This window comes from Onychostoma macrolepis, chromosome 04 (genome assembly GCF_012432095.1).
Source record: "Onychostoma macrolepis isolate SWU-2019 chromosome 04, ASM1243209v1, whole genome shotgun sequence".
In the NCBI taxonomy this organism is placed as follows: domain Eukaryota; kingdom Metazoa; phylum Chordata; class Actinopteri; order Cypriniformes; family Cyprinidae; genus Onychostoma; species Onychostoma macrolepis.
The window spans coordinates 2949608-2961725 of record NC_081158.1 but is presented as its reverse complement, the minus strand read 5'-3'; the positions used below and the strand labels follow the sequence as shown (position 1 = coordinate 2961725).

The window sequence follows — 12118 nt, the reverse complement described above, 5'->3', positions numbered from 1 at the left end:
AGAGAGATGCCTTTACAGACACAGAAAAATCTCTAGTTGTAACCAATAACCCGTTTATCTGAATAGGGGTGTGTGTGTGTGTGTGTGTGGGCGCGTTCTCTATATATACATAAGTATGTATGTAGCCTATATATGTGTGTATAATCATATGTATGTGTATGTTTGTGTGTGTTTGGTTTTTTTTGTTCTGTTTATTGAATGCAATTTCAATTATTCATATTATTTACAGGTGAAAGAATATGACATCTGAATGTATTTTGCTTGAAAATGCACTATTTTGATAAAAATGCATTTCTCAGTTTTTTGTCCAAAATGTTGTATTTTAATACATAATTAACATTGTGATTTATCATCCCTGTTATAGTGTTATTCATAAGTCAATTTTTTTTTTTTCACCATCTTTCCAAGTTCTGTACCTCAGGTCCAAAAGAAATGTAGAAAGAATATACCAAATGAAAACACCAAATACATTTGTGATTTATTTCCATTTGTTATTTTCAAAAGTGAAATACTGACATGGATGTTTACAGAGCAGTGGTCACCTTTTTTAATTCCAATAGGAGAGATGGACTTTTCTTTCTTTAGTATTATTATATTGTGCTGTATTATTGGTTACTGTGTTATTTCTGTTTCAAAAGGCATTAGTAAATAATCCTAAAGAGCGTTTATGTGATTTTATGTCGTGAAATTAATAAAAGCATAATAATCGTGAAAACATGATTATTCCTCAGACTATAATTGTTACATCCCTGCTTTGTGTATAGCGTTACCGGGGGAAACCACTATTTCTCCGCGCTCTAAAAGCGCCTCCTGCTGGCAGAGGATGAATTGTCATATATACCGCCACAAATAGAGTCCAAGTCTGTGGGAAACACTGGCCTCATTCATGAAACACGAGCAGAACAAATTTTTGTGTAAATCGTTTGTAAAGCCGTTCTGACGCAAATGTTTCAGATTCATAAAAATGTTCGTATTTTCAAAACGTTAGTTGCTACGAAAGAAATTTACAGCTAGTATGGTGCGTAAAACGTTCTGTGTTCTTTTTGGCAAACTGATGACACTGAATTTTGATGCACTGCCATTATAATATTTTACAAGTTCGTTTGCTTTTTTTGTTTTTTTTGTAGCTGAAAGTTGATAAACCGTTTATCTCCGGTTTAGCTTTGGGTAGTACGCAGCGCTTGTTACTTTTTAACCAGCCGTCCAATCAATGGAGGAGGGGCGGGACAAATACTACACCAACCAATCATCCTACTTGTACAACAACTGAACAACAATAGAGAAGTTAATATCACTGGTTACTGCATTTTTATATTCAGTAATATTCTTCAAAATGAGATACTAGTAATACATTACTGCCATGGATATTCCACTTCATAGCAACCAAATTGACAGCTGGAAAAACTTTTTTTTTTTTTTTTTCAGTCGATCTATGGGAAAAACGCTGTGCCACCAAAGCGTTTTCAAACGCCACCAGTTGGCCGTTTTCAGGAGAGCACCTGTCTTTTTTCAGGTGGCTAAAAATGCTTTGGTGGACACACGCTATTGAATATTTATTGTTCGCCATATGGCCTATTAGTCTTTTTTGAATTTATGCTATATACTGGAGCCAAACTTGAGAGAGTAGACCAGAATATTCCACTGTGTTCCTGGACATGAAATTTGCGTAGCTGTAGTCATAGGCAGGGATTATGCTAATTGTGAATGAGCGTGCATGAGCGCCCTATTCACAAATGATTGGAATTCATTAACATACACGTTTAACTATCAAATCGGACGTTTACAAAGCGTTTGTGAATCCATTGGAGAGTTTTCGGGAAGGTCTGTTTTACACGCAAATTACTCAACATTTACTCCTATATTTACGAATGTTTCATTAATGAGGCCTAATGTTTTTTGTATGACTGTGTAGAGCAGATAAACGACTGAAACGCTTTCCACATGCAGTGCAGTGATACGGTTTCTCTCTAGTGTGGATCCTCTCATGTGTTTTCAGAGTTGATGAATCACTGAATCTCTTGTCGCAGTGTGAACACTCATATGGTTTCTCTCCGGTGTGGATCCTCTCATGTGTTTTAAACACTTTGCTGAACTAAAAGTCTTTTCACACTCAAAGCACATGTACTCTCTCACAGCAATATGTATTTTCTGATAAACTTTCAAACTTTGAAGACGTGAAAAACTCTCTCCACACAAATTAAATGAATGTGGCTTCTCCTTTGTATGAACTCTCAGGTCTGAAGCCCTCCAGAATGTTTTGTTGCACTGATCACATGTGTACAGTTTCTGTCCAGTGTGGATGTTCATGTGTTTGTTAAGGTCTGATGATTGTGTCAAATTCTTCCCACACTGATCACAAGTGTACAGTTTCTCTCCAGTGTGAGTCCTCTTGTGTCTATTCAGATTTGATAAATAACTGAATCTCTTGTTGCAGTGTGAACACTCATAAGGTTTCTCTCCAGTATGGGTCGTCTCATGTATTTTCAGATTTGATAAATGTCTGAATCTCTTGTTGCAGTGTGAACACTCATAAGGTTTCCCTCCAGTATGGATCCTCTCATGTCTTTTCAGAAGTGTTGACTGATTGAATCTCTTGTTACAATGTGAACACTTGTAAGGTTTCTCTCCAGTGTGGATGTTCATGTGTACTTTAAGGGTTGTTAAGCACGCAAAACTCTTTCCACATTGATTACATATGAATGACTTCTCTCCTTTATGAATTCTCATATGTGTCATAAAGTATCCTTTTTGTGTGAAACTCTTCCCGCACTGATTACAAATAAACGGTTTCTCTCATGTGAACATCGAGACTTGTTTTGCATGTCAAACTCTTTCCACATTGAGTGCAAGTGAAAGATTTCTTGGCTCCTCTTTTCTTTAAATCTTTCTGTTTTGTTTGAGAGCAACTCAAAAGTTTTTCTCCAGTTTTGATATGACTTTTCTCCTCAACTTCACTCAATTCTTTGTTTTCCTCACTTTCTTCTATAAACTCTAAAATAAAAGCAAAAACAGTTCATTTGTTAATAACTTGAAAACAAACAAAAACAGAAATGTGAGAGTACATAAAAGTGAACCGTGGTGTAACAGTGTAAAGACAATTTCTATTCAAAATTGTGTTCCTTTTGATGCAATTTCATAAATTTTACCTCCCTGAAACTTTTCATGAATGAGGTACATTGATCTTCAAAATATAATTTTTAAAACATTATAGACAAATCTCATGTTTCTATACGGAGAACTATTAAATATGTTTGATCAACTACACAATTATCTAACATACATTTTGTTGAAAAAGTGTCCCTTATTTTTTGCTGTTCCATCTATATTATTCAATTGCTCTAAAGATTGTTTCTGTTATGTAAGCAATAAGGTACGAGAGGCCGTGCTGTATCGTGAATAAATCACGGCTGAAGGGCGTTGTTAGGCACGACGCGAAGCGGAGTACCTGCAACCCCTTTAGCCATGATTTATTCACGATACAGCAAGGCCTCGAGTACCTTATTGCTTTTAGAAAACTGTTACCACACAAAAAAAAATATAAAAACCCAAAATGTATGTATTGAAATGTTACTTTTTTGAAGCAAGTTCGTTAAATGCTGTCCTTCCGCTAAAAAAATAGTTCCTGACAGCAACAGTAAACCGCAAGAGAATGTTCCGAACCTGCCTCTCGTCTAATGGAGCTTAAATAAAAACAGAGCTCTTATCATCCGCTGTCATTTATTTTTTTTAAACACCATATGATATTTCTCACACACATACATCTGCTTATCTCTCAGCTTGAGAAAACCTGTCTTTTCATTTTAAAACAGACCGATTCGCGGCACAGCGCGAGTTTCCAAGCGTCATTACAGTGTAAACTGATGGACAGAATGATACCTGAAACAGAAAACTAATAAATTCAGTAATATTCCCTCCTCACTTCGAAAACTGCAGTCTTTCACTCAGACGCACGCCGCACACACATCAACACATCTCCGCTTGAGAAGCGTTTATTTAGACGGGCGGGGTCTCAAAATTAAAGATGCAACATAACTGCCAGCAGGCGTCACTCATGCGTCATTAAATAAATAACTTTTAATTCTGCCGAAATGCATAATACATTAAACAGTTTTGATGCTATTGATTGTTTATGTTGCTAAGGGTGTTGCTCAGTAATACACAGAACGGTTTGGTGAAGCGGTCATAGACGTGCTGTATCGTGAATAAAACAGCTGCCGACCAATCAGAATCGAGGAATAGAACTAACCGTTTTATAAAACAAACTAAATCTAAAACTGTGTTCTTGCTCTGCCCCTTTTATCAAGGCGGCATCTATACATGCATATATATTTATTTTATTTAATCATAGTACAGTACTGACTTTGTAGCATACGTTTGACTCAATTGTTTGCTTTGACTTTATTTCCTGTTACATAAGTCTCTTATACTTCATACTTATACTTTTATAATGGCTATTATTGTTCATTAAAACTGATAGGCTGTTTAACAAAAAAGGTAGAGTTGTGCTTTAGGTATGTAACGGTATGAAAATTTCTCATCACGATAATAGTGACCAAAATGATCACAGTTATCTGTATTATCACGGAATTATTAAAATGTGCTGGAGATGTTCAAAAAGTACCGAAACAAATCACTTCAAGTTTCATATTAAAAAAAATAAAAAATCAACAAACAACAAAACTTTTTGTTTGCATAATCACTAAAACAATAACATTACCAATGTTATCGGATTTGTTGAGCTATATCATAACTAGTTACCTACCAGGGTACTACTTTCAGGCTATCATTGCGCCTGCTGCACCCATGGTACGGCAGCAAAGTTCCTTGATTATTATGCAGGAATGAGAGTATAGTTCCTAGCCAAATAGGCCTAGAAAATCACAACTTTTCATTTTCCGTCAGTCTTAGTACACAATGTAACTACAGAAGAGTCAAGCTTTAAACAGGGTTGCTGCAGGATTTTTAAACTCAAATTTAAGACTTTTTAAGACCTTTTTTAAGACCCGCACAAATAAAACTAATACCATATGAGCAGGGTAGGGCAATGTCTATGGTAAACTGTAAAATGAATGTAAAAAGCATGATTTACAGTTCAGATAGAAGTTTTCACAAAACAAAAAGTTTTATAAAATTATACACTTCACATTTCAGCCTTTAAACCATTTTTTAAGAAAATGGATGAGTCAAAAGTATTAATTATATTAATTTAAACAATTATCAATAAATTATTATATGTGACCCTGGACCACAAAACCAGTCTTAAGTCGCTGGGGTATATTTGTAGCAATAGCCAACAATACATTGTATGGGTCAAAATTATTGATCTTTCTTTTATGCCAAAAATCATTCGTATATTAAGTAAAGATCATGTTCCATGAAGATATTTTTTTTTATTTCCTACTGTAAATATATCAAAAGTGAAGTTTTGATTAGTAATATGCATTGCTAAGAACTTCATTTGGACAACTTTAAAGGAGATTTTCTCAATATTTAGATTTTTTTTGCACCCTCAGATTTTCAAATAGTTGTATCTCTGCCAAATATTGTCCGATCCTAACAAACCATACATCAATACAGCTAATTTATTCAGCTTTCAGATGATGTATAAATCTCAGTTTTGAAAAATTGACACTTAAGACTGGTTTTGTGGTCCAGGGTCACATATGAATTAAATAACATACCAACACATTTTAGTGTTTAGATTTTTATAATGAATGATCTTCTTATCGATCCACCAGTTCACATTTACAGCTCTGCGTGTTTGCAGAGTAAAAACATGGGTCGATTTTTGCATTGGTCTGAACAAAAACAACCCAATGTTCCTGCAATACTGGAGGCTGCAGTTCTAGGACTGCATAGGACCCTATTTTTTGGGACAGCGCCATCTATTCCAACAGAGGAGACCTGTTTCAAACATCAAACAAACAGATGCAAACAAACAGCACATCAGACGTGAAGCGCTGCTGCAAATTAACTGAAGTCTTGCACAGACACAAGTCTTCTTTCCAAGAAAACTGAATTTTAAACCAGAATATATTGAAATAAATTAGGTTAAATATTTCAAGAGGGTTACCAACGGGTATGTTTAGAGTTAGGAGTTGGTTAGGATAATAATTAAGTGTATACAATTAAATAACTACATAATTCCTTAAAAATAATAATATACAGAATTGAATACCAAGTGCTATAAAATAGTATGAGCCACTAATATTCAGTCATTTAGCAGATGCTTTTATCCAAAGCGACTTATAAATGAGGCCAATGGAAGCAATCAAAATCAAAAGAGCAATGATATGCAAGTGCTATAACAAGTCTCATTTAGTCACGTTCTGAATTAATTGTAAAGGCTTGATAGAACTGGCTGGAAGACTTGACACAATACATACATACAAAAAATAAATAAATAAAATAAAATAATTAAAAAAATAAACAAAAAAAATAAAGGGTCCTAGAAATCAATTCTGAAACGACAGGCTCCGGCTACTCACAACAACAGCCCTATTGAACATGCAGATTCATTCTCTGCCAGCAGGAGGCGCTTTCGGATCGGTTTCCGCGGCAACGCCAGAACACAAGCAGCGCAGCACCGGACTTTGAACCGTGCAGCGCTCATATTTTATTTATAGCCTTTTGAAGTTTAATCGTCACATTAAACTGTATCGCGATTCTGGTCTGTACCCAAATTTAAGACCTCTTGAAATCATAATTAAGACAATTTAAGACTTTTTATGACCTTAAATTTGATAAAGTAAATTTAAGACCTTTTAAGACTTTTTAAGGACCCGCGGGAACCCTGTTAAATAGGAAAAATATCGAAACTCTTTGGTCATTTTTGAGCGAGATGCTAATGGTCACTGCATTTCGTTGCCCTGTACCTGTACTTGTGTAATGACAATAAAGTTGAATCTAAATGGTCTAATCCGATTCAATGATCTATGCTAAGCTAAGCTAAAAGTGGTGTTTGTTATGTTTCCGAACTACCAAGCATGCAAGTCCGAACTTTGCATACTTGGCATTGAAAAACAGTTAACGTGCCTTTAAAACAAGTCATTTCACTCAGCGGCCATCTTTAAAGGCCGGGACACACCGAGCTGACGGTCAGGCTAGTTTGTTTGGTGTGTTCCACTCGTCGGCTCTGGTCAGGCTCAAGTCAGCAGGAGTTTGCTGGATTCAACATGTTCAATTGCTGTTGGGACCGTGAGGGCAGTCGGGGAAGTGAGAACTCTGATTGGATGCCTAGTTTCGCGAATGAGTCAGTGCCAGAGAATTAAAGCGAAAGTGATGAAAACGAGTAAGTAAATGAAGGCGGCACAAACAGAAGACTGTTCTAATGTTACGTGATCTTACCAATATGTTATAACGCGAGTCGCTTGAAATGAAGAAAGTTATCAATGTAACTGACATTCAAAATGGTAAGCAAGCACTGCTTTGTTTACGCTTCATATATCTGCGTTTATCTCATATATCTTGACAAATATATACTATTGATAGCTGCTGATATAGACATAATTTAGCTGGAGCAAGACTAGAATTAGTTCAATATTAAATTGAGGCTTAAATTAAACCTACCAGGAAGCAGGTTCAACCTCAAATTAACATTGTTTCCAGTCTTTATTTATCAAATGATTTGCTATTTTAGCACCCTTGGTAGATAACAAATAAGCCTGTGAAAATATATCTGCATAGTTAACAAGTTAGATTTTTAATTCTAAAAAGTAAATTTTTAATTACTTTTATTCATTTTCTAAAAGATCAAAAGGTAAAAATGCAGGTTTATTTACACAACCTTCTTTGATCATATTTTCTTAGGGTACCAATATAATTCTGACCATCTCTCTCTCTCTAAAACAGCTGCTTTATGTATAACATTATAAATAATAATTTGCATGTTGCAAAATTAACAACAGCTGAGTGGAAGAATTTCTGCAATAATTCATTACAAAGAGATTTCTAGGCATTCCTTTTCTTTGCTTGCTTTAAAAACGTTCTCTTCTTCAATAACATTGTGTTTGTTTGCTTTTTTTTATTGCAGTATTTTTCCACTGCTATTGTTTTCTTTGTATTTGTATCTCAGTTCCATTCAATTTTAAGCTTTTCTTTGTTCATGCCATCATTTATCATTAAAGATGAATGAAGAATAAACACCAACCTCCGTGTTCCTCCTGTTTTATGCTCTGTTACGAGCCCTGGTCTAGGTCAGAGTGTAACATAAATTAAACAACCACGTTAACTTAATTTCTCTTTTTTTATTTTCTTTCCTTGCTCTCGTTCGTTTTCAAAGCAAGTGTACCTGTTTTTCGTTCTCATTGTATACAAAAGCAATACACAGAATCCAGAAGCAAAATCTCAGGGGTGAGCTAATGCCAAAATAATAAACAAACAAACTAACTTCCCCACAAATGTTCTACCTTCCCTACGAATCAAAATAAAAGAAACAAAACATACAATCCAATTCCCTATCTCCTTATCTGCCCAATAAACAGGAGAAAAGTAACAGCCAACCGGCCTACAAAAGAAACACGGCACTCACCCCTTACAGCTTCCCCAAAACAGTTGAATAGTTTACAGACATGGCCAACAAGACATCAAGGTCCTAAAAGTAAGGCTCACACAGTGTCACAAGATATCACAAACACTAGGTTAAAACAGAAAACACTCTGTCGCACCACATGTTCAACAGCTAGCACAGTACCACAACAACAGACATGAGCAATCAATAAAAGAAGCAGAGAGCCCCCTCCAGTGGATTGCCAGGGAATTTATAGTCCAGGTCTCTGCTCCGGTCCAACCACCAGCAGACTCCTATCATGTCCAGGACCAATCCTAAAACAGAAAGAGAGAACAGCAACAACGAAACCAACCTATAATGCATTACGTTGTGGACGTAACAGCTCCATGTTTCTGGTTCCTCCTGTTTTATTCTGCATGTTTCTGGTTCACTCTTGTCCTCCTCACTCTCTTCTTTAACAAACACCATCTTCACAGCAGCAGACCTCAGTTCAGCTGATACTCCTCCAGATATTCCTGCTTCAACACTTAGTCAAGACTGTGAGGATGAGAATATTACTGAACAGATTTTTTTTTTTTTTTAATGTATTTTTCTATGTACAGAAACAACATTTCTAACAGTTTGTATTAAATCAGCATCACGACAAAACAACAGAGAGCGCGGTGAAACTGAACTTCTTCCTCTGAGGTTTAATGGTGTTTGTCAAACAAACGGATGTGTTTTAGCGCCACCCGCTGGACTGGAGTGAAGCGGCGAGAGGAGGCAAATAATACTTAGTGTGTCTCTAAAGCCCTATTCGGACGGGACTAGTTTTCTCAACTACGTTTGAGTTTCGATTCTTATCACCTGACGTATTTCAGAGGTCACGTACGTGCTCTGTTTGCGTGCATTGCGTGTCATTAGGATTGATTATCATTAATATAACAGTTTTACTACAAATGATAGACCCCCCTTACAAAAAAATCCTGCAGGAGTCCTGTAGGATTTTGGTTTTATGTGCAGGAGTCCTGTAGGATTTTGGTTTTATGTGCAGGGATCCTGTAGGACTGAATAAAAATCCTACAGGACAGGGCTCATTCCTGCAGGAGTCCTGTAGGATTGTTCCTGTATAACTGTGTTATGTCCTGCAGGAATGTAACACTCCTGCTGGATTTCTTATGTACTTCTATGATTCCTTCAGGTATGTCCACTGACATCCTGTAGGATTGTGTAACATCCTACAGAAATGATAAGATTCCTGCAGGATGTAAAATTTATGGTTTTGCTGGAGTGTTAATTTTTTTTTTTTTTTTTTGGACAGATATCAGGAACTTCATGCAGTTGTTACATTACAAAGGATTTTTCAAATAATGATATAAGCAGTGGAGCATATTGTAGAAAATATTTATGCATTCAACTGGCCCAAATACATTTTCCAAATTCCAAAATGCATACTAACAAACTATATAAAAAAAAGTGTTATAATACAACCAGGTTCAGTCTGCAATATAGGCTACTGTACTCATAAGAAGGCCATAAGGATCCCATTTATCACTGTACATTTATATAAAATAGAGCTAAATATCATTGTACATATATTAAAAACAGAGCTATTTATCATTGTACATATTTATCATTGTATATATATCTAAATATATAAAACAGAGATCAGTGTATAAACAGAGCTATTTATCATTGTACATATATTTAAAACAGCTATTTATCATTGTGTATATAGCTAAATATATAAAACAGATCAGAGTACATATATAAAACAGAGCTATTTATCATTGTACATATATTTAAAACAGAGATCAGTGTATATAAAAACAGAGCTATTTATTACTGTACATGTATTAACTGCAGATGTTTAAGAATGTTCAAAGTACGAAGTAGAATAATAATCAGTCAGCTTCCCATTTGTTGGGTTGAATGCAAAGTAAATTGTGTACAAGTCCCACATCTCTTAAGTAAACACAAGTTGTTCTAATTACATCGCACTTGATTAATTTAACATCAGTTGAAATATAATTTTCCCTAACTATCCCAGAGAAAGCAGTTCCTGTTTGTTTATCTTTAACCAGGTTAAACTTGGCTGTAATAACTGGATCAATAAATGCATAGCCTCTATCAAGACCCACATCAACAAACGATCTCACCAGTGCCATTGTGCCTTGTTCTGTTACAACTGCATGGTTAATTCTTCTTGACAGTGTTGTGCTTGCCTTTGAATGAATCCTGTTCCCATTCATTATAGCTCTTGAATAAAATGCACATTGGTGGACATCAATGTCCTGTTCTCTGAATAGAAATGCCTCCCTAGGTGTTGGCATTCTTACTGTAGGTGAGCCCAGAAAGATCATGTTTGTCTTTTTCACACAGTTTGTGGCAAGTCTGTACCCACGTAACATACGGTCAACAAAATCCTTGCTTGTTGTTTTTACACTGTTGTGGTAAACAGTAGATAAAAGTCGCGGGATACTTTGAAAAAGAGAAAAGCTATTGGCTATTTGTTCTGAAACTGCCTGGGTGCCATGGAAGAGCTTTTGTAAGTTACCATTGTGGCTTTCAAAAATAAATGCACTTTGGCACCATAGTGGACCCCAGTTTCGTACTGACTGTGCTGCATGCTGTAAAATGTGCACATTAAAACTAACATGACATTTGCCATACAATCTCTCAAATCGGCTCACAAAAGTTTTTAACAGGTTTTCTGCTACATCTATGTCATGAGAACACATGTCATCTTTTAATAGACAGTATGTTGCTTGGACAAGGAGTAGTAGGTGCTCTATGTAATCACATGATAAAATGCCACTCAAGCATGGAAGACTGTAAAACAAAAGAAAATTCCTGTACTCTGAGGCCTTCCAATATTTGCGCAACCTCACAGAGCGTGGAGGTCTTGTAATATTAACTGGTGGCTTGATTTCAAGTAGTCGCTTGTCAATGTTGATTATTTCTCTTCCCAAATACCATCTCTCTCCATGATATTTTGAGTCAAACCATAAAGTTGTTAATTGCCGACTGACACCCAGCAAAATGCCATGCATGTAGTCATAAGCAAATCCCAGAATTATATTGAAAAATGTTAAAAGCATTAAAGGGGATGGCCCTTTGACTCCTTAACACATGTGCCTGTTTCGACTGCTGTTTTAGCATCATCAAAATGCTGGCTGTGGGTGCGTGGTCTTGCATCTCTTGTTTGCGACACATACACCCTAGTGAAACCATTTCCTTTAGCAACTATTTCTCCCTTCTGATAACACCAGTTGCATCCATATTCACCATTAAATTGCTTAGTGTTTTGGACAGAGCAGCGAGCAACCGAATCACATACACAGACAAGATTGAACACATACATCTGTGTACTTTGTCCTCTGTGCTGCACTGTTAGACCTTCCTGCTCTAACTGAACGCACTCATCAACAAATGACTGCAAAAAGGAATTCATTTTAGGTTTAGAAGCACCAAACCACAAACCAGCCAGGAGCACATGCCTACTTCTCATATCTGGGGGAAGTTCATTAATTACTACTTGGATTGGCCAAATGTGAAAAGGAGAGGACTTAAAAATAGGGACACCATCAACATTCCATGTAAGTGAAAGGTTGAATTGATTTGAATCAT

At 36.0% G+C, this 12118-nt stretch overlaps 1 pseudogene; it reads right to left on the bottom strand.

Annotated features, from left to right (window-relative positions):
* Positions 1 to 36: 36 nt before the first annotated feature.
* On the bottom strand, positions 37 to 9392 carry LOC131538411 (zinc finger protein 436-like; annotated as a pseudogene).
* Positions 9393 to 12118: the final 2726 nt, after the last annotated feature.